This window comes from Crotalus tigris, unplaced genomic scaffold (genome assembly GCF_016545835.1).
Source record: "Crotalus tigris isolate CLP2741 ecotype Arizona unplaced genomic scaffold, ASM1654583v1 scf7180000018485.2372832, whole genome shotgun sequence".
Taxonomy (NCBI): Eukaryota; Metazoa; Chordata; class Lepidosauria; order Squamata; family Viperidae; genus Crotalus; species Crotalus tigris.
The window spans coordinates 1474260-1497979 of record NW_024097033.1 but is presented as its reverse complement, the minus strand read 5'-3'; the positions used below and the strand labels follow the sequence as shown (position 1 = coordinate 1497979).

Genomic DNA, 23720 nt, shown 5'->3' with positions numbered 1-23720 from the left:
AAAATCATGTATTGCCTTGCACAAGGGAGACTTCCCTCCCTCTTTAATTGGGGGGACACAATAATAGAGTGAAGGAAAGTACATTACTCAGAAAAATATATTCTTGCACTAGTATCAACCTGATTATCATTGTTAACCAACCAATGGCAGGGATGCCATTACACAGCCACTGACTATTACCTGATGGTATCATTTTGTTCAGAAAAAAGAGTGATTAAAGGCTCAGCCTCATGTCCCTCTAACTGCAGCACAAATGTGCTCAGTTTTTATGTGATAAGTCATCATAATGCTTTATTTTATTTATCAAATTTTAGTACCACCAATCATACATGCATGCCTCTGGCTTTATCTCATCCCTAGGACACAGTTCTGGCAGTGTAAGGTTGTCTTTTGCTGTTCTGATTTAAAGTAATCCTTTCCTTATTCTTCTAACCATGCCATGGTCTGGTCAAGCACGAGAGCTCCTCACTTTGATAGCAATAGCACTCAGACTTAAATACCGATTCACAGTGCTTTACAGCCCTCTCTAAAGCAGTTTACAGAGTCAGCACATTGCCCCCAACAATTTGGGTCTTCATTTTACCGGCCTCGGAAGGATGGAAAACTGAGTCAGCCTTGAGCCAGTCAGGATCAAACACCTGCAATATTACGTTCTAGTCATTGTGCCATGAGGGCTCTTTAATCTGCTGAAGGCTGGCCCCCCTCCTCTCCAGTTCCTGGCACTGTCTTGACAGCCTATAGGAGAAACCAGAGACCTGCCAACAGAGGGGGATCTGCCCATGTAAGGCTTGACTGGCACTTTCTAAGCTCTTGTCAGGTAGAGGGGTTAGCACTCTTTTAAAAGATTGCTAGACTTGATTTTTTAACATTTTAGAATTTAAACATTTCAGAGAGTGATATACTTGCACAGAAGGTTGGTTGAAACCAAGAAAAACAGACATGTTCTGCTGGTTGTCATTCTATCTACTTTGTAGGTTACTTCTGGGGCTTCTAGCTGTGGCCACTCATTGCTACCGGTAGCACTGTCATTCCCCTGCAGAAGAGTTGAGGACAGAGCTTGTTATAAATTAATGACTCCCTCTCACTTCATCATTTCTTCATGCCTAGAACTGTCAGTCAGGCTTGTATTTTTGGATATGGGTTTAGCGCTCTCTCGTAGTCTTGCTAGTTGGGCAACTTGATAGATGGCTAAGCCTGATATTATGAAAGGACATGCCTACACTTGCCCAGCCCCACTTCACCACACTTTAAAGAAGCAAAACCAAGAGAATTTATCAATTGCTGCCCTTAATTTGTCCCAGGACAACTCACTGGCCTCATTACTGAAAAGAATAAAACTTGGAGTTGGAACAACACGTTTTCTGCCAGCATATTTTTCTCTCATCACAAGGACTGCCAGATTGCATTTTAATGCAACCATCTGGCTGTGGCCTAAAACAAAGGGGGGAAAAATATTAAACTAGCCACCAACTGGAGAGGCAAGCAACCTGTGAAATGTGGTAAAATAGAATAGCCAGTCAGGATTAGAACACTACAGACCAATCCAAACTACCATAAACATCCTGAAAATGTTTGCAAATCAATATTTAAGAGTTTCCACATTATAACAGTTCACTCACATGATAAAGTCAGCAAGTCTGAACTGATCTATTGGATTTTAAATTGCAAACTATCATAAACATAACAAGGTAAGAGATTTCTTCAAAGATATTTACAAGTCTCTGCTATGGGACTATTATACGGAACCACTAAAGTAGCACTTTTAGAATTACTTTTAAGAAGGCCTTTCTTCTTGCCAGAAAAAAAAGTGAGGCAACAAGAGTTCAGCTGAAGGGACACTGATACTACTACCCTGAAGTCAAAGATTGGTAGCAACAACAACAGTCAAGCCCTACTGAGCCTGGACCAAGGGAGATTCCACATGAACACTTTTATTTCTGTGGAAAACAGCTAGGACTTACCAACTACCGGTATCTACAGCACAATAACAGAAATATGTTTAGTGTGTTTACTCAATATATTATCTAAATTACACTACTTATGGTTATCCCCACAACTACCTTGTTAATTAGCCTGTATTATTATTCCACATACCAGATCATAGCAATGATCTCACTCATGTCTCCTTGTCCTTTAAGTACAGTGGGTAGAGGTATGAGTTATATATCAGAAACTTTCAAATCTAAGCATAGCCTTATATGGCTAGAGGAAGCCAACTCAGTTTTGAAGCAAAGGATTCTAGATGTAGAAGACAATTGGACTATGCAGCTTGATCCTGTGATGTCTTCACTTACAACCAGTTTCCAATTTCAAACTAGCCAATTATTTGGACTAGATCACATTTCTGAAATTCAGAAGAGCTTTATCCTTGGTTCATGCCAAGTCTCTCCTCATAAAAATGTTGGTAGGGAGGTACAGGAAACTCCCTTTGGTGTCCCTACGAGGCAGGTGCGATAGGAACTACAGTCCAGGTTTTATTCTCCTGTCAGTTCTATAGGAACACTCTTTTGCCAGTGTTCTCCCCTCTCATCCCCAAATTCCCATGGCAGGCTGACTTATTTTACCGATATTACCTATTTTGTGTCTTGAAATGTTGACAAATTGTGTGTAAATTCCATCCTACTATGAACTGTATCTCCTAATAGTTATGCAGCATTTTACAATGGTGGTCTTTGTTTTCTTGTTGACTGTGGCTATAATAAAAGTCTTATCTATCCATCTGTCTGTCCATCCATTCATCCATCCAGTTATTATTGTTGTAATTATCTATCTAGCTTATTGGATAAAAATACTGGGTAGCTAGAAGAAGAATTTTGTGACAATTAACACAAGTAATATAATTATTGATGTATTAAGTATGCATAACTTGTTTTAACTGTTAAAAAGTACTCTCACCCAAGTTCAAAAATAAAAGATCCTTTTGAAAGTAAATGTGCAAAAAAGAAGCAAAACTGATTAATTTCAACATTTAAGAAATGTTATAAGAACCATAAAAAACTATAAATCAAGCCAGGAAATTAGAAGATACGCTGAAATAATGCAAATGCAAGATGGTGGAAAGCTGCCTGATGCCAACGGAAAGAGGCTAACTGTTCATTGGCAGTTTTGTAGAGTTTGCTGTGACTGGTGAGAAGAAGGTTCTTACAGCATGCCTGAGCTCCACAGGTCTTCAAGGAAGCCCCATTTGCAATTTAACATAGTTTGAATACAAAGACATTTTGCCAATTACTTTTACTGCCAGTGTACCTGCCTTTCTCTATGAACATCTGCAGCTGGTGACATATGTTTTCCTTCCAAAACACAGGCCACAAGAAGGAACATACAACATAATTCTCAGTTCACATCTAAGAAATTCTGGAATATTACATTTTGCGGCCAATCTGAAATCAGTTAAGTTTGTAAACCATAGCTCTCATGCAGACAATTTATGGGGGGAAGGAGTGAGCGAGAATTGCAAAAAGCAAAAACAAGAGTATTCAGATTGAAACAGTAGGACCTTTTGACTTCTGCTTAACTTTATGACACTATTGTTATTTGTTAGCGATTGTTCTGTGTAGTTGCAGGGTCCACTTCAGAGTCATCCAATTGTCTTCCACATCTAAGGAAGAACTAAAACTTGGCTTTCCCCACTCTTAGTCCAGTGCCTTAATGGCTCCACCATGCTGGTTCTCAATTTTATGACACTGTTGCATAATCTGGGGCCCAACTGATCTCAAACATGCATGTTTGATTACATGATGGTTCCATAAAATTATCTCCTGTATATTATCTCTGGTCAAATGGAAGAAATATATTCATAGAGAGACAGACATATAACTTATTTGTTCTATAAATAAACTGCTTATACTTGCATCATTGTTTTTAACCATTGCTAGCCACCTTGAGTATCTGCTTGAATGGAAACTTGGGATATAAAATAAAATAATGCACATGCACACACAAAGGAAAGAGCATCTTCAGGTATGTTATCATTTCCTCTCAAAAATGCATTCAAAAATGGAAGTGGGCAAAATTTTAGCACTCATTAATTGAGGCTACCAGGCATCCCTGAATTTGCTCTGGCTGACAAATACCACTTCCATGTGTAAGTCTGCAACCTTTGTCTTATGTACAACTGCAATATTAGCAAACATTTGAGTTGTTCATCATTGCCTCAGTACTGATTAAATTTGCTGCTCCAGGAGGTAAAAGTAACCAAGACAAAATGAGGGGATAGATGGGGAACTCATCAAATTTGCAGATGACACCAAGCTGGCAGGAATAGCCAACACCCCAGAAGATAGGCTTAAAATACAGGAGGATCTGGACAGACCTGAACATTGGGCGCTATCTAACAAAATGAAATTCAATGGTGAAAAAAGTACGGTTCTACATTTAGGCAAGAAAAACCAAATGTACAGGTATAGTATAGATGGTACCTTGTTCATAGTAGTAACTGTCAGAGGGATCTTGGGTCCTAGTGGACAATCACTTATATATGAGCCAGCAGTGTGCTGCAGCTGCCAAAAAGGCCAACACAGTGCTAGGCTGCATTAACAGAGGGATAGAATCAAGATCACGTGAAATGTTAATATCACTTTACAATGCCTTGGTAAGGCCACACTTGGAATACTGCATCCAGTTTTGGTCAGCACGACGTAAAAAAGATGTCAAGACTCTAGAAAGAGTACAGAGAAGAGCAACAAAGATGATCAGGAGACTGGAGGCTAAAACATATAAGGAACTGTTGCTGGAATTGGGAATGTCTAGTCTAATGAAGAGAAGGATGAGGGCTGACATGATAGCAGTGTTCCAATATCTCAGGGACTGCCACAAAGAAGAGGGAGTCTAGCTATTCTCTAAAGCACCTGAAGGCAAGACAAGAAGCAAGGGATGGAAACTAACCAAAGAGAGAGGCAACCTAGAACTAACGAATAATTTCCTGACAGTTAGAACAATTAAACAGTGGAACAACCTGCCTCCAGAAGCAGTGAATGCTCCAACACTGGAAGTTTTTAAGAAGAGACTGGACAGCCATTTGTCTGAAATAGTTTAGGGTTTCCTGCCTGAGCAGGGGATTGGACTAAATGACCTCCAAGGTCCCTTCCAACTTCTTCTTCTTCATCATCATCATTATTATTATTATTATTATTATTACTATTATTATTACAGACCTCAACATCATTTTGTGTACTCTCTTATCACAACTGCAATTATAAGCCAAATGTAATTTTCCAAGTGTAACTACTTTTATTGTGTGAATAAAAATACATCAGTAGGAGAGTAATATATCCATGTTTTACAGCAGTATTCCTCAATCTTAGCCATGCCTGCTGTAAATTTGGGGAGTTCAAGTCTACACCTCTTAAAGTTTCTGAGGTTAAGAGCAAAACTTGACAATGGTCCAAAGTCTATTTTAGTGAACATATTTTCAGCGAGACAGATTGATTTCCCTTTAATAATTGGTTCAAGCCAGTGCAAATCTCTTTCTTAAAGGTAGAATTTATAATCTCACATATTTTTATCTTTGCAGCTCTGAAATTTATGGACAATGGCAGGGCCTTGACAGAAGGAGCCAGGTGCTGGAAGGATGATATAGGCATTTGTCCCTTGCCTCACACACAAGGAAACAACCACAAGAAGAAAGAAATCAGGAAGGGTAGAGTTGGAAAAATACTTTGGACATATCAAAATCTAGGACCTTGTCCAACTAGATAAGTCCATTTGGACACACAGATGCATGGATACAGTACAGCAGGCTAGGGCAGACTAAAACAATAATGAGACAAAAATTGAAGTACTCTATGAATGACGAATAAAAATATAAAGAACCAGCCGTGAATTTCACAATCAAGGATTGCCTAAGACAGTGATGGCGAACCTTTTAGAGACTGAGTGGCCCAAAACTGCCCCAGCCTGCCCCCACCAGCAGGGCCACCCACCGCCTCCACAGCCTGCCACAGCAGATTGCCCAGGCGATCTAGCAGTGCCATGGTGGCCACGCCCTTCACCCGTACTCCGCAGCATCATCTGCATGTGATGGAGCGCAAGGGCAGAGTCTTGTCCCTGCTGCCCAGCTGCCATGTCCTTGGCTTCACTGCTCCATGCAGGCTGTGCCCAGGGTTGACTCTCCTCCAGGTGAGCTGCTGGTGAGGAGGGGGCCATGGGGGAGGTGGGACTGGGGCGATGGCGCATGTGCCCACAGAGACAGTTCTGAGTGCCGTGTCTGGCACACGTGCCATAGGTTCACCACCAGTGGCCTAAGAAAAGCTAGACTTCTTCCTTTTAAACTTTAACGATATTCCATGATAAGGTTTATAAAAATCAGCTGGTCAAATTCCAGGTGGTCAATTCTTTTAGGTTATAAAGTAAGAGGCAAAGAATAGAATAAATTGTGTGTGTGTGTGTGTGTGTGTGTAGCTGTCATGGACAGAGGGAATAACTTTAAAGGAACAAGAGGAAGAGCTGCAACCAGAACAATAAAGAAATCTGAGTCCTGGACATAATTGTAATCTGAGAAAGCATTTCAGACAAGTTATTACAAAAATAAGGGGAGAAAGAGGGAAAACACATTCAGACTTGCAATAAACTTATAATAAAACTAATAATAATAGCATGCATGACTTTCCTAGTCTGGTCTACCTTAAAGGGCAGAGAGTAGAATGTAAGGGTGCACTATACTCTTTGATGCTTTTGCAAGCCATTTCTTTCATTTTCTACATTAGGATATCATTCTGGAATCAAGGAACTGCATGACAACTTTTGGTAGTTATCTCACTACTAATTTAGATAAGCTCTTTGGTTATATTACCAGGGAAAACATGTTAATAATAATAATAATAATAATAATAATAGTAAAGTTGGAAGGGACCTTGGAGGTCATTTAGTCCAACCCCCTGCTCAGACAGGAAACCCTACCCTACACCAGTGGTTCTCAACCTTTTTAATGCTGCGACCCCCCAACCGGTCGTAAGTCGAGGACTACTCAACCGGTCGTAAGTTGAGGACTACTCAACTGGTGCAGCACCGTTTGCAGAATGGGACTTTTGGCGGGCTCAGCAGGGCAGAGACAGCCTGGACAATTCCTATTGGCTTTTGAAAGCCAATAGAATTAGACTCTATTCAAGAGAGTCTATTCTATTGGCTTTCAAAAGCCAATAGAATAAAAGGGAGTAGCACAGCTAAGGAAAAGGGGGAAAAAATGGCGGACTGCGTTGTTGGCGACCCCCGTGAAATGGTCGTTCGACCCCAAATGGGGTCCCGACCCACAGGTTGAGAACCACTGCCCTACACCATTTCGGACAAATGGCTGTCCAGTCTCGTCTTAAAAACTTCCAGTGTTGGAGCATTCACCGCTTCTGGAGGCAGGTTGTTCCACCTGTTGGCCAGTGATGTGTTTCTAATTAGTGGTGCTGGAATTGAAAAATGCTTGAAACTGTATTCAAGCCTTCACTTAATAAATCTATGCTATTGTTGCTGTTGTACATTATCGCTTTCTGTACCAATTGACACCACTTAGGGTAAAGATCCTGAGAGGAATGAAAAAAGGGTCTCTCCAGAAATCTGCAGGCTTAGGAGTCCAGAGTGAGCACTATGGAGCAACATTCTTACTATCTTAGACTTGGATCTTAAGCTAGTCAGATGCTTTGTATTATAAGGAATTAAATGTTTAGGAAAAAGTAAACCATACATTTAAACATTGAGAGAGCCAGTTTGGTCTAGGGGTTAAAACACCAGACTAGAAACTAGGAGACTATGAACTCTAGTTCTACCTTAGGCGTGAAAGCCAGTTAAGTGACTATTAGCCAATCTGTCAGCCCCTGACACAGCTCAAATGACAAGCCAATCAGTCAATTCCCATTGCAACCAATGAATCAACACTCTGGTTGATCTGAAAAAAGCAGAACTTGCACTTGTTCTAAAATGACTTGAAGTAATCTAAAGCAGGGGTGTCGAACTGCCGGCCCATGAGCCAGATGCATCATGGTAAAACCGCACCCACCCCATTGCTGGCAATGGCAAAAAAGTAGCGATACGTTGTGACACGTCACATGACATTGCGAGTTTGACACCCCTGATCTAAAGAGTGGACTTTGCTGAGCAAGGTACAAACATTTTTAACCACCAAGTGAATACATTTTAGTCTTGGATAGTACGCATTCACCATTTCTGTTATATTCCAGCCTAGCATGACACAAGGCCTCATATTTGATAAAACAATACCCAAATATCGCTGTAGGACCATGTTTGAATTTTCACTTGTCTGAAACTTGCTCAATCCAAAATAATCCCTGCCTATAAATAACTCTTTGGGGACAATTTGTTTCCTGCAAATTTGTTTTCCATATGTAGATTACAGAGGTTTTTATATGCAGGATTATATAATCATGTGGATTCCTAACTATAACCTGAAGTAGCACAGCTAAAATGTAGATTTATAGGCTCATCTGGAACACAGCCTATGAAACAAAGAACTTTCTACAGAATTACTGAAATAGAAGTAAATAGAAGGAATTCCAGTTGTTTACTTCCCTGACTGATGTCTCCAAGACAAATTAAATGGGATATAGTCTCAAGGCCAGACACTTGCCATCTTAGAAACTAGACTTAATAAAATGACAGAATAGTTTCAGCAACAAATCAAATGAATTTGGCATCTGCATTTAATTGCTTTCGCTCATAAAAGCGAATGGCTGTGATTAATTTCTAATCAGCACCATAATTTGGAGGAGAGCATTGCTCTGTACACAAAGGAGATATTACAAAGAATATTACAAAATATTCATTACTAAATAAAAAGAATATTACAAAATATTCATCCTTAATCCTTCCGTTATTTCCTATCAAAGCCAGACTTGATGGGGAGGCCATAAAGAAAAGACTGAGCCATTTCTTGAACACCAACTATTTCAGTTGCTAAGTAGGACTAGCACAAGACAAAGTACCTATAACTGTGGGGGGGGGGGTTAAGTTATGGAAAGGTATACTCGAAATGGTAAATGCCCTACTAAATTCCTTGACCAAAATCCATCCCACAGATTCATCAGAAGAGGCAGGTGTGCAGAGCAAAAGGTGCAGCCTTTGGTGACTGGCTGAACATTATGCCAGTGCAGTTTGTCTTGCGGTCATCTTTTCCTTCAATCCTGTAGGTCAGGGGTCCCCAACCCCTGGTCCGGGGATCAGTACCTGGCTACGGCATGCCATCAACCGGGCAGCACAAACAAGCAAAGCCCCATCTGCGGGATGCAGGCAGCACACAAAACCATGCCCCCTCCGGTCCGTGGAAAAACCTCTCTCCCCAGAACTGGTCCCTGGTGTCCAAAAGGTTGAAGACCTCTGCTGTAGGTGATTGGCTAAACACCTTCCGCTCCTTTAGTAACCTTGTCTTGAATTCTGTTACTATCTCCATACCACCTGCACGTCAGAAATCCAAATGTACATCTCAAATTCTATGGGGAATGAAAGTTAGTAATAATATGAGCAGCCTGAGTGAAAAGGTCTGCATTATCTAGTACAGTATCATCTATACTCAAAAATAACACCTGCTGAGCTCACTTGTGAATGTAGATATAGGATTGCAGTTGTACACAATATGCATATACATAGTCACATGTCTCTCTTCCAAACTCTCTGCATGCATGGATTGGACTAGATAAATGACAACCAAGAAGAGACAGACAATGCAGTTCTATTACTGGCATGTTTTAATGCGATGAGATTTTTGCATGATTTACTATTTGGGAAAGATTATTTTTAATGAAAACAATTACAAAGCATATGTGAATTTCTTTATATGTTCGATGAGCATTTCCAACCTTTCTCTGGCAAAACAAAACCTGCCATTAATTCTTGCATTTCAAATAGAAGATGAATTTAACAGAAGCTTTCTGTTCTTTTTTTTTTTTTTTTTTTTTTTTTATTAAAAGTTTTATAAATTTTACAAGAAAAACAAGAACAATACAAAACAAAAAACAACATATACAAAAGAAAAAAAAATAAACAATACATATAAAAAAAAAAAACAAACCCCCACCCCACACCCCTCCCAAAAACCCTCCCTTCCCCCCCCCCTGAGCTTCCCAGAGCAGAATATAGGCTTAAGAAATAATAAAAAAAAAAATAAAAATTAAATTAAAAACTTTATATTTATATATATAAAAAAGATATCTATAATATATATAAAAATAAAACTTATGAAAAAGCTATATGATATTTTTGTATACCCAATCTAAATTGTATAAATTTTATCCATTTGTCCCAGATAGCAAAAAACTTCTCTTGCGTTTGTTGCTTTAAGAAAGCGAAATCTTTGCCATTTCCGCCAGATAAGCTACTTTAAAAAACCATTCCTGCAATGTAGGCAAAGATTCCTTCTTCCAATATTGTCCAACTAACAGCCTCGCGGCTGTGATCAAATTTAACATCAATACAACCTCCTTTGTATCACAATCTGTAACAATACCTAACACAAATAATTGCGGAGTAAATTTTACCCTCCTTCTAAAAATTCTCTGGATATTCCACCATATTTTGATCCAAAATGCTTTTATCTCTCTGCATGACCACCAAAGATGATAATAGGAAGCCTCCTTATAACCACATCTCCAGCATTTAGGTTGCACGTCAGGGTACATGTAAGACATTTTTTGTGGATCAAGGTGCCATCTATAAAACATTTTATAAAATTCTCCCTTAAATTCTGTGCTTGAGTAAATTTGACATTTCTCACCCAAATAGTTTCCCAGGTGTCCAATGAAACGGGCTCACCAAAGTTCTGCGCCCATCTAATCATACAATCTTTAATTAGTTCCGTTTCTGAGTCCAATTCAACTAAAACCCCATAAATTCTCTTAATGTGGGTTTGTCTTTGATCCTTCAGTTGCTTAATAAGAGTTTCATCTTCTCTAAGAAAACCCACCTTACAATCCATCTTCCATCTATCTAGTAGTTGCCTAGATTGGAACCAAGAATAAGTAAAATTTTCTTGTGCTAATTCTTCCCGTGATTTTAATTGCCAGTTTTGTCCATCCCATTTAAGTAACTGTCTATAGACACCATATCCATTTTAACCCCTCTTTTTATTCCTTCTATCGCATGCCAAGGTATAGCCCATAATGGTACTTTAAAATCACTTTTATAATATTTTCTCCAGATCCTAAGTAAAGAAATTCTTAAAATATGAGATTTAAAAGCCCAATCTATTTTTTTATTAAATATTAAATAGGCATGCCACCCATAAAGTAAATCCCATCCCTAAGCTTTCTGTTCTTATTGTCATGTACAGCCTAAAGCTTCTTTCTGAAAAGCCAAGATTATCCAAAAGCTCCTATGGGATGTTGTAAAGTGGCATAACTCAATGCCATACTAAGAAAATTAAAAAGATATGGGTAAAGATAAATGTTCTTTCACAAATAATTTAATATAAAGGCGTGGCCAGGGACTATTTCTCTATCCCAGTTTCCTGACTAATAGTAGGAATACTGTAGTGCATTACTTGTCAAATTTGCATGATCCAGCTAAATGAGTTTATCTGCCCGGAATATTTAATAAAGCTTGAAGGTATATTGGGCAGTAACAATAAAATGACTTCAAATACGTACAGACTCATTATAATTCACAGCTCATCTCTGTCTTAGCAACTAGAAGACAGAATTTAATGCTGCAGTAACAAACTGTTTCATTTTTTATGTAATAACCACTATTATATTCTAAATGCCGAACTTTATTTTTGCCTAGGTTACCAGTGTGGAAGAGGACAAACAAATTTATCTTTTTTTCCTGCAAGATCAGCAGGTTCTTCTGAAATTTCCCTACTTATAATTGTCTCCCTTCCCCTCCACACACATACACACACACAACAGAATCACATACTTAGTAATATACTTCACTATTTAAAATAAATCAGTGTTTATGTTTAAAAATAGTGAGCTTTGTGAGATCTGCAGTGAATGGTATAACATCGTCATTTGCATTTGTTCTTGTTTTTCAAGTTTTTTTTTCTCTCTCTCTCTTCGCCAGTGTTACTGCAAAAACCTGGCTGATATCATCAAGATCAATAGAAAACAATTGTCCTTAACACAGAAGGTTGGATCTGTTTTAATGAATTTCTTTAGGAACTGCTATTGAGCTTGTTCCTTGCAGATAAATCAGATTAAACTTTTGGAAAAGCAAGATAAATAACTGCTGCCAGAGCTAGACAAACTGATGAGAAATCTGTGAACATTCCCCATTCGTGCTTTTCAGCCTTTATGCTCCCAAACCTATCAACACATGTCACAAAAGAAATATTGCAGTACTTTTTATGGGGAAAAGCCTAGAACAAATGGAACTTTTCAAAGAACTCTTAACTTTATTAATTAAACAATAATATATTGAAAGTCACTCAGATCAGCCATCTCCATTGCCACTCAATCAGATGTCTGGAAATTCTGATAGTTGCTCTCCCAATATTTCTTGAAGATAAATATTTCAGGTTGGGGATTGCTAGCTATTGTAAAGAAATCATGCTTGGATTTAAGAGCGCTACATCCTGCTGCCGAAGAAGCGCTTCTCTCTGCAAGCCCCTCCCAGAGATTGTTGAACAAAACCTGGCTATTGGCATGATCAGGGATCACAGAGCAACAGTTTTCTCTCCCTGCTTTCAAGTTTACTTCCCTTTAGACTACCACCAAAGGATTCATTGATGCAATATTTCCAAAAATTCTGATGCTGTTAGGGAAAAAACCAACAACAACAAGCTATTACTATAGGAATACATTAAACACGTATGGTAACTTGGTTTCTCTATTAAAGTAATTTTATTTGTCATATTAAATTTAAAAGTTGCATTAATTCAAATAAGGAAAAAATGTAATTGGATGGATGGTTTTGGCACAACATAGTAGGTCAAGAACAAATTGGCTATAATTTATACTAGTTATGGAAATTAACTAATATAGTTAAATAAACTTCAATCGATTGAATCCTATGTTCTTGTATTTCAATTTTTTGGCTGTCTTAAGTGGATTTCCAGAATTCACAGTGTCAGGGCGAATGCTGATACTGTCAGGAATAAATGATTCTATCTTCCAAAGTAAGCATATTCTTAGTCTTAATCTAATCTCTGCAGAAATAAATGGATTGTTCCCTACTTCATTGGTCCACCTAAGGCAGCAGGAAAATAAGATGAAATCGCCTTCTTATTTCTGCAAAGGCATACAAGAACCCAGAAGCAAAGGATTCTTCTGCCTCCTGAAAATAGCAGTGACACAGGGAAGGTTAAATCTCTGAGAGATTTTCCACAGCAATAATCAGCAACACAGTTTCTCTATACAGCTCCAGCTAGATTTCAAAAAAATTCACGGAGGGTCAGTCTTTTAAACGAAAAGGACAAACTGGCAAGGGATCAGGAGGGCTGTAGAGCTGCATAAATATCTATCCAAATACCAGATACATGGCACATTTTTATCTTGGCACTGGGAACCATCACTTTTTCCACCTTCCTCTCAATGATGCTGCTATCACTTCACAATAGGAAATCAGGAACAAAAATAGCTTGTTGGGACCTGCTTAGAATCTATGGATTCCTGCTGCCATTTCATTTCATTAAAGTAAAGATTTCTGGGATCCTCCTGCCAAATAGGAAGGAATCCAGGAACATCATGAATCCAGCACTGGGTTAGGTGATATTCAAAATTCCTGGGACAAAGGAAAAAGCTATGCATAAATCCTTCTTTAGGTTTCACACATACTACTCATATCAGCTGAAGCTTAAAGAGAAGGAAAACAACATCTACAGCAGGCCCCAAATTGGCCAGGAATTTCCTGGATCAAGAGTTTTCATGTTTGATTCCAGCAAATGTTCTTATTTGAAGAAAGAGACACTTTGAATTCCTCAGATAATTAAATATATTCATATTTGTGTTTTGTAGACAGTGGTCTGGACAGCATGGTTAGTAGCATGGGCATCTGCAGGAAGGAGAAAAGGGGGGGGGGGAATGATAATATGGATGGGATGACCCAATCATGAGACTGCCAGAACTTAAATATACTGTATAAGTTCTTAATTGCAGCATTTCCGTGATTAGGTCATCTCATGTGTCATTGCTTAATTAGCGTCAAACATTGACCTTTAACTATTGAACTACATTCAAGATTTTCCTTTTGACATGTAAAATCCTAAGCAACTGGGGACTTTAGATACCCAAGGGGCCTCCTTCCCCATTATATTTCATCTGTGACAGTCAGTGAGGGACCTTCTGCATGTGTGAAGAACCACAGGAGGCCACCTCATAATGACTTATGACAGCTTTTCTCTATTGTGTCATTTTCAGTCTAGAATAGTCTTTCCTTGGACATATGTGGGGCTCCTGCTGCTACATCATTTAGGCTTCTCTTGAACATCTTTCTTGTTCAGGCATTCTCTACCATTACAGCAAGATTAATAGTTTCGTCTTCGGCTTTTGTCTTCCTTTTCTCTTGTGCTTTATAGTATGTATGTCTGGTTCTTTGAACAGTTATGAACTAATGGATTCTGTTGTGTATTTTATATACTAATTATGAATACTAATATCAATATATCACTTATCAAATAATTCCCCTAATTCTGGCCAGCAAATAGATTTTTGCTTGATTTCCTCTCTTAAAGTATATGAGCCATTTTATTGTTAAAAAAAAAAAAAAACAGCAGCAGCAAATTGATCAAGGAATACAAATTAGACAACACTGAAAAATCTCCTTTGGAATATTTCTCCTCTGCAATATAACAATTTATATTCAAACAATTTAAATATCAGAATAGTAACAATAATTGTAGTATATAGCTTTATATTTCTTTTCAGCAATACATAATTAGAGTCAATATTCAAATGTCTACTAGTCCTCATTGAGCAAATGAGATTGGCTCTGAACATGCAATTGGTTCAGTTATTCAATCATTTATCTTTTCATTTTATCCTACTTTTGTTATTGTAGTAGAATATAATGTAGTAGTTTGCATCTCCTCTCAATCCTCCTCCATCCCCATTTTAAATATATTCTTACTGGGCAGGCATTTTTCAATCCTGACCACCTTTACCCAAGAATAAATTCCATTAAAGAGAATGGGCTATCTAAGCAAAATTACAATGGGCCATCTTCTAAATTTCCAAAACGTAGCCCACCTTGCCCTATTATTACATAAAAAGTTTGTTTCCCTTTGTTTTTATAGCGCTATAACTACTTGTAGATACTGGGGGGGAAAGACTCCATCCTTTTTCCTGTTCCTTTGCCACTCGTCTGAGAGCAAGACATTGTTGCTTATATTGATAATTGGAAGCTTGAGAAAATTGACTCTTTGCTCAATACAGCTTCACCCAGACTTGCCCTTATAATATCCATGTGGCTCCAGATCAGGTTTGGGAGCAACAAAGTGGGGGAATATATGTCCAATGGGCCCTTTTGACCAGAAGCCTGGAAAGGACTCTGCCCCTACATTCAGACTAAGACCAGTGGAACAGTAGTCCGTGATAAAATAGAAGGCAGCTTAATAAGTCTATATGCTTTGAAAGCCAGGTACACAATGGGTGATAGAGCTAAATAGCAAAAACACAGAAAGGTAATACAAGAAGTAAAACTTAATATTGAAATCTACTTGCTTTTTATTTGTTTGTTTGTTTTCCTGAAGATATAGCATGGTGCCTTGAACTTAGGATGGAGTTAAAGAATACACAATATACACGAACTGAAAGCATCCATGCAGTCTGAATGCCAAAACAGACATTATCTACTATAAATTTTAGTTTGCCTCAAAACAGAAAGCTACAACTAACTTTGATACTCTAGCAATCATATCCAGGTGACATGTCTTCAATAGACCAGAATAGTCCAGACCCCTTTAAAATAAATGGAACAAAAAAACTGCAAAATGCTTTTATTATAAAAATAATATTCCCTTTTCAGTCAATCATGCAAATGGTTGCAAAATGAACGAACTCTAGATGAATGTGTGTCCCCTGTGGATGCCCAGGAAAAAAAGTTCTGCAGCTTTTATGAATGAAAATTAAGAAAAAGGAGGTATGTATTGCTTCTCATGTAACTGGTATATTTATAAAACCAATATATAGCATTCAGTGACATGGATATGACATATTTCTGTTATAACCAGGTCAAAGCAAGTACGATTTTTTTCCTTCCTGGAAATTTTGCTTAACAGTATTCATTTATATCTATCACCTTAATATTTAGGGGAAAAAATACTGTACCCCATCATTTCTTTTTGGTGACTCAGAACATAAGCAAACAAAAAAAAGAGGAGTTTCATTCTATTCTATCTGGGTGGTTCTGATCAGTGATCCAGTAAAGCATGCTTTTTATTTCATCACAGTTGCAGGCACTGAAATAATTACATTTGTTATGATACCTGGAGTAGCTTTTCAGAATACAGTCATCACTAATGACTCTTAATGGCACTCTAGGACTATGCCAGAACATCCAAGAAAAGCATACAACTGCCCCACAGAAAGAATGAAAAATCAGGTGCAAAAGGTCACTTGCAAACGAAGTACTCATATCCCAGCATGAATGTGAACAGGTGAAAAGCATGACATACCTTACCGTTTGTCTGTGACCAAGTCAAACCCAAAGAGGATGTCACGTTAGAAAGAAAAAGCTGGAGAGCCTGCAAAAGAACACACCCCCAGTTAAAATCGTTACGTTGAAAAGGTCTTTCCATTTGTTCCACATCTGAACATGCATCTCATTTACTTAAACCAAACCCTCCCCCAAAATCCCCAACCGACAGCAAAACAACAGTTGATCCACAATGCCTGCAAAAATCTACCAAGCCCTTCCATACATAAAACAGACTCCATGTAATATAAATATGCATCTACTCTTTGCTTTACAAAGGGAGTCTGAACCGATGCCGTTTGCAGAGTCTTATAGCAGGAAGGGCTCCTGTAAAGCAGCATATTGCAGGTATTTCCAAAGGGATGCACACAAAGCTCATGGCGAAACAAAGAGGGTGAAAACATTACCAGCTTCTGTGCTTAAATGCCACAAAGGCATATCCTTAAATAACTGCAGCTTAATTATTCTCCCAATGCATGCATTTAATATCCGTGAGCTTGCGGTCTATTTCCAGACAGACACTGTCTGCCAGCCACCAGCTTGTAGCTTCCGTATATATGTCGAGGAAGAAGAAAACCGCCCATCAGATGAAGTCTCCACAGTGAGGAAATGGAGAAGAGGCCGCAGATACAAAGGGAGCTTGCTGGCCGCAGAAATTTCCAGAATGAAGGCAAGACTGCCAGTTCAGCCATCATTCATTTACAAAAGGAGACTGCACTCGCCTCAGTGAAAGAAGGTTCTTGAAAAGGCCCTGAGTGCCTGACAGGCATTTTAATTGCACCAAACCAAAACATGAGCTGAGTGATCAAGCCCCATATCTCAGAAAAGCCAGCAATTTGATTTCTTTTGCACATTAAATGAAAACTGCATACGCAGACAATGCAGCTTAAGAAATATAATTTCAGATGTCCAAATTTTAAATATATTTTAATTTAACACCTTCCCATTATTTTCCTTCTTTGATTCATAAAGAAATAACACCAATTATAACCAAAAATATATTGTATGACATCATGTATCACCAATGCTCTGATTTGAAAAAAAAACCCTCATACCTCTAGTAAAAGGTACACTAGATTACTATAATAAAGAGGAGCTCACTGTTATAGATACAAACACTCTAAATTAGTTAAAAGTGATCTACTGGGGATTGTAAACACTAGCTGAAATATCCTACGCAAATACATTTTAAAAAGCATATTGTTGCATGACAATTCAGAGTTAACATATATGAGCCATTCCACCAAATCACTGCAGATTAGGTACATATAAATGATTAAGAATGAGCAAATATTTTCATTGGTTAGGACAAATTTAGAGGGCAGCAGATAGTTCTCAAAGACTAGATACTCCTCTTTTTTTTTCAAAATCACAATCATCTATTTAGAATGTTTACTTACAAATAGATCTCACTGAAATTAACAGGATTAATTCCCAGGTAAGTTTATGCATAGGATTCCAACTGCAATTAACCTCCAAAATGTAGAAGATAGTCTGTCAAATTATTGGAAAATGGTTTGAAAAATATTTTCTCATAAGTCTCTTTTAGGCATACAGTATCTGGGCATGTCACATTTCAGAAAGTTCAGAAAATGTAATGGGGACAACAAAGTCTTTCTGAATGTCAGTTCCAATTTATTTAAAGCATCTTCTGAGGAAAAAAATGTGTACAACTGAACTACATGAATATTTTAGTGACTAACATAAGAAGCAGGGGGGTTGAAATAAATATTGTCTATTTTTTCCAAACACAGCATTTGGGGTTCTTGTTCCCTCCCTGTCCCATAGCTCACTTACATGAGGAAAAAGGCTTCTTGTGGGAAAAGGGGTTTATAAAGATAAAAGGGCAAAAAAGGCTTGGGGGAGATTTCCACTGGAACTGATGCTGAGGTAGAGAGGGTTAAATGAAATTCTTAGTACCACAGTCTTTATGGAATTCTTCCCCTTAGAGTCAGAAAAGGGTATTTTAGGCAATTGGTGGAACATCTTGGTGTACACAGGAATCCAAACTGAAACATCTCTAACAAATGGCAGCCCAACCTTTCCTTGACAAACCCAGGGAAGGGGAATTCTTAAACCTCTCAAGGTGCTTGCCTCCATTGCTGTCCTGCTCTTACTATTTTTTTTACCATTCAATCAATAGCTGCCTTTCTGCAAGTTAAATTTATTATTCCATGTCTTCTCTAGGAGAACACAGATCAGGCTTTTTTTTTTTTCCCTGTGACACATACTTTCAAATATTGGAAGGGTTCTCTCCTCTCTTCTTCATCACTTTTTATAAGACTTACTTTTCTAATCCCCTACTCACTCTCACTTGCATCCTCTAAACCTGTTCCAATTGCTCTTATCTTCTGACCATTACCAATAAAATAGCATTATTTCTTGTGATTTAGAATTTTTTTCAGACTTAATGCATTTGCATTTTTGTAGCCACATTACATTGTTGACTGCCATTCAATTTCTTATCGACTATTATTCAAAAATCTTTTTCCCAATTATTTTTACTAAGCTATGTATTCTCCCATCCTATACTATGCATTTAATTTCTTGGCACAGTTAAATTTAATTATATTATTTCATTTGTTTTTATTTATCTAAGAAGTAAAGATCTTTTTAAATTTCATATTTGTCTTTTAGGGTATTAATTATAATCCAAGGCTATTTTGATTCCTCTACCTACTTACCCCAGTTATTAACAAAATTGCTGAATAATACATGAATATTCCCTGGTATTGATATCTGATTGATTTTTCTATAAATTCCTGGATCCTCATTTGTTGTTGTATATATATAGACAACATTTATACTGTATTGTCTAACATTTATTGTTGTATTGTTGTTGGACTTTTTTGCTATTATAATTTTAGTTTATCATTTTTTTAAGAATTGCAACTCATCTTTGGTCATGTCAGTTCTGCCATTTTTAGCTTGGCACCTTGCTGGCATCCTGCCATCAAAAGCTAGAGGGAAGGGGAGCAAGTGGGACAAATGGGCAATAAACATGTATGGAGATGTGATGAGAAATAGGGAGGGGGGGATGACAGCTTGATGAAGACCAGGGAGAAACAGAACCAGTTTTTGCCAGTCTTCAAGGCCACACACCCTGAGAATGGAATGTGGATTGCCCCAAACATCTCAGCGATTCTCAAAACACCCATGCAGCTCTCCATTGGCTGACAACAAACTGGTCAAGTAGGGGGAGGGCTGGGATGAGGGGGAAATTGTAACCTTTCATGCAGGAATCTAGTCTAACTTTACTGCAACCAGCAACATTTAGTAAAAGAACTAAAGCAGAATATCAGCAAATAGCCCGAGCCTGCAAAGATCGAGTGAGGAAAGCTAAGGCTCAAAATGAACTAAGACTTGCAACAAAAGTAAAAAATAACAAAAAAGGCTTCTTTCAACATGTAAAAAACAAGAAAAAGTTAAGGAAATGATTGGCCCCACTGGTGGGAGAAAGTGGCACAAAGGTAACAAACAACAGGAAGAAAGCAGAACTATTCAACTCTTTTTTTGCATCTGTATTTACACAAAGAGCAAAAACAGTCCAACCTATCAAAAACAGTACTGTAAAAAACAGATTAGAAACACAAGTTAAGACAGGCAAGAAAATGGTAAGTGAGCACCTGTCCACCCTAGATGAGTTCAAATCACCAGGACTAGATGGACTATACCCAAGGTTCTGAAGGAACTAGCAGATGTGATCTCAGAACCACTGAACTATATCTTTCAAAGACCCTGGAGCACTGGGGAACTACCAGAGGACTGGAAAAGAGCTGAAGTAGTTCCCATCTTCAAAAAAGGGGGAAAAAATGGATCCAGGAAACTATAGACCTATCAGGCTGACCTCAATACCTGGGAAGATCTTGGAAAAGATAATCAAACAACTAATCAGTGAGGCAAACAAAGTCATTACCAAAAGCCAACATGGGTTTGTCAAAACAGATCATGCCAGACAAATCTTATTGCATTCTTTGACCAGGTGACAAAATTAGTGGACCAGAGGAATACTGTGGATATAATTTACTTGGACTTCAGTAAGGCAGTTAATAAAGTAGACCACAACATACTACTTGATAAGACAGAAAAACGCTATCTAACAAAATAAAATTCAACGGTGAAAAAAGTAAGGTTCTACATTTAGGCAAGAAAAACCAAATGCACAGGTTTAGTATAGGTGGTACCTTGCTCAATAGTAGCAACTGTCAGAGGGATCTTGGGTCCTAGTGGACAATCACTTAAATATGAGCCAGCAGTGTGCTGCAGCTTCCAAAATAGCCAACACAGTGCTAGGCTGCATTAACAGAAGGATAGAATCAAGATCACATGAAGTGTTAATACCACTTTACAATGCCTTGGTAAGGCCACACTTGGAATACTGCATCCAGTTTTGGTCACCACGATGTAAAAAAGATGTTGAGACTCTAGAAAGACTACTGAGAAGAGCAACAAAGATGATTAGGAGACTGGAGGCTAAAACATATAAGGAATGGTTGCTGGAATTGGGAATGTCTAGTCTAATGAAGAAAGGACAAGGGGTGACATGATAGCAGTGTTCCAATATCTCAGGGGCTGCCACAAAGAAGAGGGAGTCAAGCTATTTTCCAAAGTACCTGAAAGCAGGATAAGAAGCAAAGGATGGAAACTAACCAAAGAAAGAGGCAACCTAGAACAAAGGATAAATTTCCTGACAGTTAGAACAATTAATCAGTGAAACAACCTGCCTCCAGAAGCTGTGAATGTTCCAACACTGGAAGTTTTTAAGAAGAGACTGGACAGCCATTTGTCTGAAATGGTATAGCGTTTTCTGCCTGAGCAGGGGGTTGGACTAGATGACCTCCAAGGTCCCTTCTATTATTGTTGTTGTTGTTGTTATCCTATCACTTCACCCAAATGGAGTCAAGGGTCTTTCTTTCCTAAGGGATCTGACTGGAGCAACTCTGACAGGTCATCTTTGGTGCCTCTTGCTGGTAGCTTTTCCTGCCAGAGAGTCCTGTTTTATTAGTTTGAATTTATTGAAACTGGTTTTCTTGAAGTTCAAGTATTTGACTATCCTCTACTTTTTGTTGTTAGTTGCGAAGTCGTGTCCAACCCATCACGACCCCATGGACAATGTTTCTCCAGGTCTTCCTGTCCTCTACCATCATCTGGAGTCCATTTAAGGTCAGTTCTATTGCCCTCAATCTTTCCCAGCATTAGGCTCTTCTCCAGTGAGTCCTTCCTTCTCATTAGGTGGCCAAAGTATTTGAGTTTCAACTTCAGGATCTGGCCTTCTAAAGAGCAGTCGGGGTTGATCTCTTCTAGGACTGACTGGTTTGATCGCCTTGCACTCCAAGGGACTCGCAGGAGTCTTCTCCAGCACCATAGTTCAAAGGGCTCAATTCTTTGGTACTCAGCCTTTCTTATGGTTCAACTTTTACAGCCATACACTGCAACTGGGAAAATCATACGCACTTTTGTTGGCAGGGTGATGGCTCTGCTTTTCAGTATGCTGTCTAGATTTACCATAGCTTTCCTCCCCAGGAGCAAGCATCTTTTAATTTCTTGGCTGCAGTCCCCATCTGTGATCTTGGAGCCCAGAAAGATAAAATCTGTCACTATCTCCATTTCTTCCCCATCTATCTGCCAGAAATTGAGAGGGCTGGATGCCATGATCTTGGGTTTTCTTAATGTTGATGTCTACGCTGCTAATATTGAATATTCTTGCTTTGACAATATATGCAGAACTGTCTGGTATTTTTAAAGTTAAATCAGGTGACAGTGAAAGGGGAGGAGAACATAAGGAAAGCCCGGGAAAAAGAAACGGAAGTGAATCTTTGCCCTCCAAGTTAATTGGAAGATGTGAATCATGACCCCAAAATAGGGGAGGGGAAATGCCTGGAATGTTATGTGCAAAGGAAGGGAAATTCAGATCTTAGCATTTCTACCATGCCGTGCTGACATCTCTGTAATACTAATAAAGGCTTTTTAAGCTAAAAAAATGCCTGAAAGTTCTTTGAAGTGTTTCGTTAATCAGACACATGACAGTTGAGTTTCAAGCCAAATTTGCACTCTCCTTCTTCACCTGCATGAGAAAGCTCTTTAGTTCCTCTTCACTTTCTGCTGTTAGAGTGGTATCATCTGCATATATCCTCTACTTTAGTTTCCTTTAGAATCAAGAATTTCAGCATTACAATGATATTTTACACCAAGTTCCCATTGCTTCTATTTAACTAGGTATTTCTTATTTGTTAAAGTTAATTCTCGGAGAGCAGATCCTTTTCTGCCTTCCTCCATCACCTCAAAGAAAAACTTGTCAGCAAGACCATTTTTTAAAGGACTATGCTTTGCTGTGTTTCTGTTCCAATAGATGTCAGGGTATTTGAAGTTTCCAATCTCTACTATTTCATGCCTTTATGAAAGAGTTGTAATTTTTTTAAATAAAGAAGTACCTTGTTGCATATTTTCTGTGACATGTAGTTGTACTCTCTGCTTGGAAAATGATTATGTTAATCTAAGTGAAAAATAAACCTGAAAAAGAGCCAGGTTATGTTTAATAAATTCACCAAAGAAATATATATATATATATATATATACCTGGAGAAGAACTAGACATAGTAGACCACTACATATACCTTGGCCAATGGATCTCAAAGGTGGGTGATACAATAAAGGAAATTGAACATGTTAAATGTGGTTGGTAGGCATTCAGCAAGCTAAGTGTAATTTTCAAGAACAATCTCCCCCTATACTTGAAGAGAAAAGTTGTGCTACCTGTTCTAACATATGTTGGTGAAACATAAACAATGATACAAAAGCTAAGAGTGGCACAAAGAGCCATGGCACTCCAAGACAAGATGGAAAGGCCTGCACATGGATTAGAGAACAAACAAAAGTATACGATACCATCGAGAGAGTGAAAGAACTGAAACGGAAATGGGCTGGTCACAAAGCAAGAAGAACTGATGGGCCAAGACAGTCATGGAATGGATCCCACTTGATAAAAACTGTCCATGAAAGAGACCTACAACCAGATGGATCAACAACATCAGCAAGTATTGTGGGCCCAATTGGCAAAAGAAAGCTTAGGACCATATTAGTTGGAAACATGCAGAAGAGCCCTTCATCCTACAGTGGATACACACTGGCTAAGATGGTGATGATGATGATAAAAA

The 23720-nt window shown here is 38.3% G+C and overlaps 1 protein-coding gene across 26 annotated transcripts in view; it reads right to left on the bottom strand.

The window, feature by feature from the left end:
• The window catches only part of MAP2 (microtubule associated protein 2), a 254155-nt gene that overhangs the window by 140529 nt on the left and 89906 nt on the right, over nucleotides 1-23720 (bottom strand). For 25 of the 26 annotated variants that reach the window (XR_005557860.1, XM_039352914.1, XM_039352918.1 and 22 more), the window contains one exon: nucleotides 16547-16615. The gene's annotated coding sequence lies outside the window, so the exon portion shown is untranslated. The remainder of the gene's footprint in view (nucleotides 1-16546; nucleotides 16616-23720) is intronic. The other variant, XM_039352912.1, reaches the window with a different exon arrangement.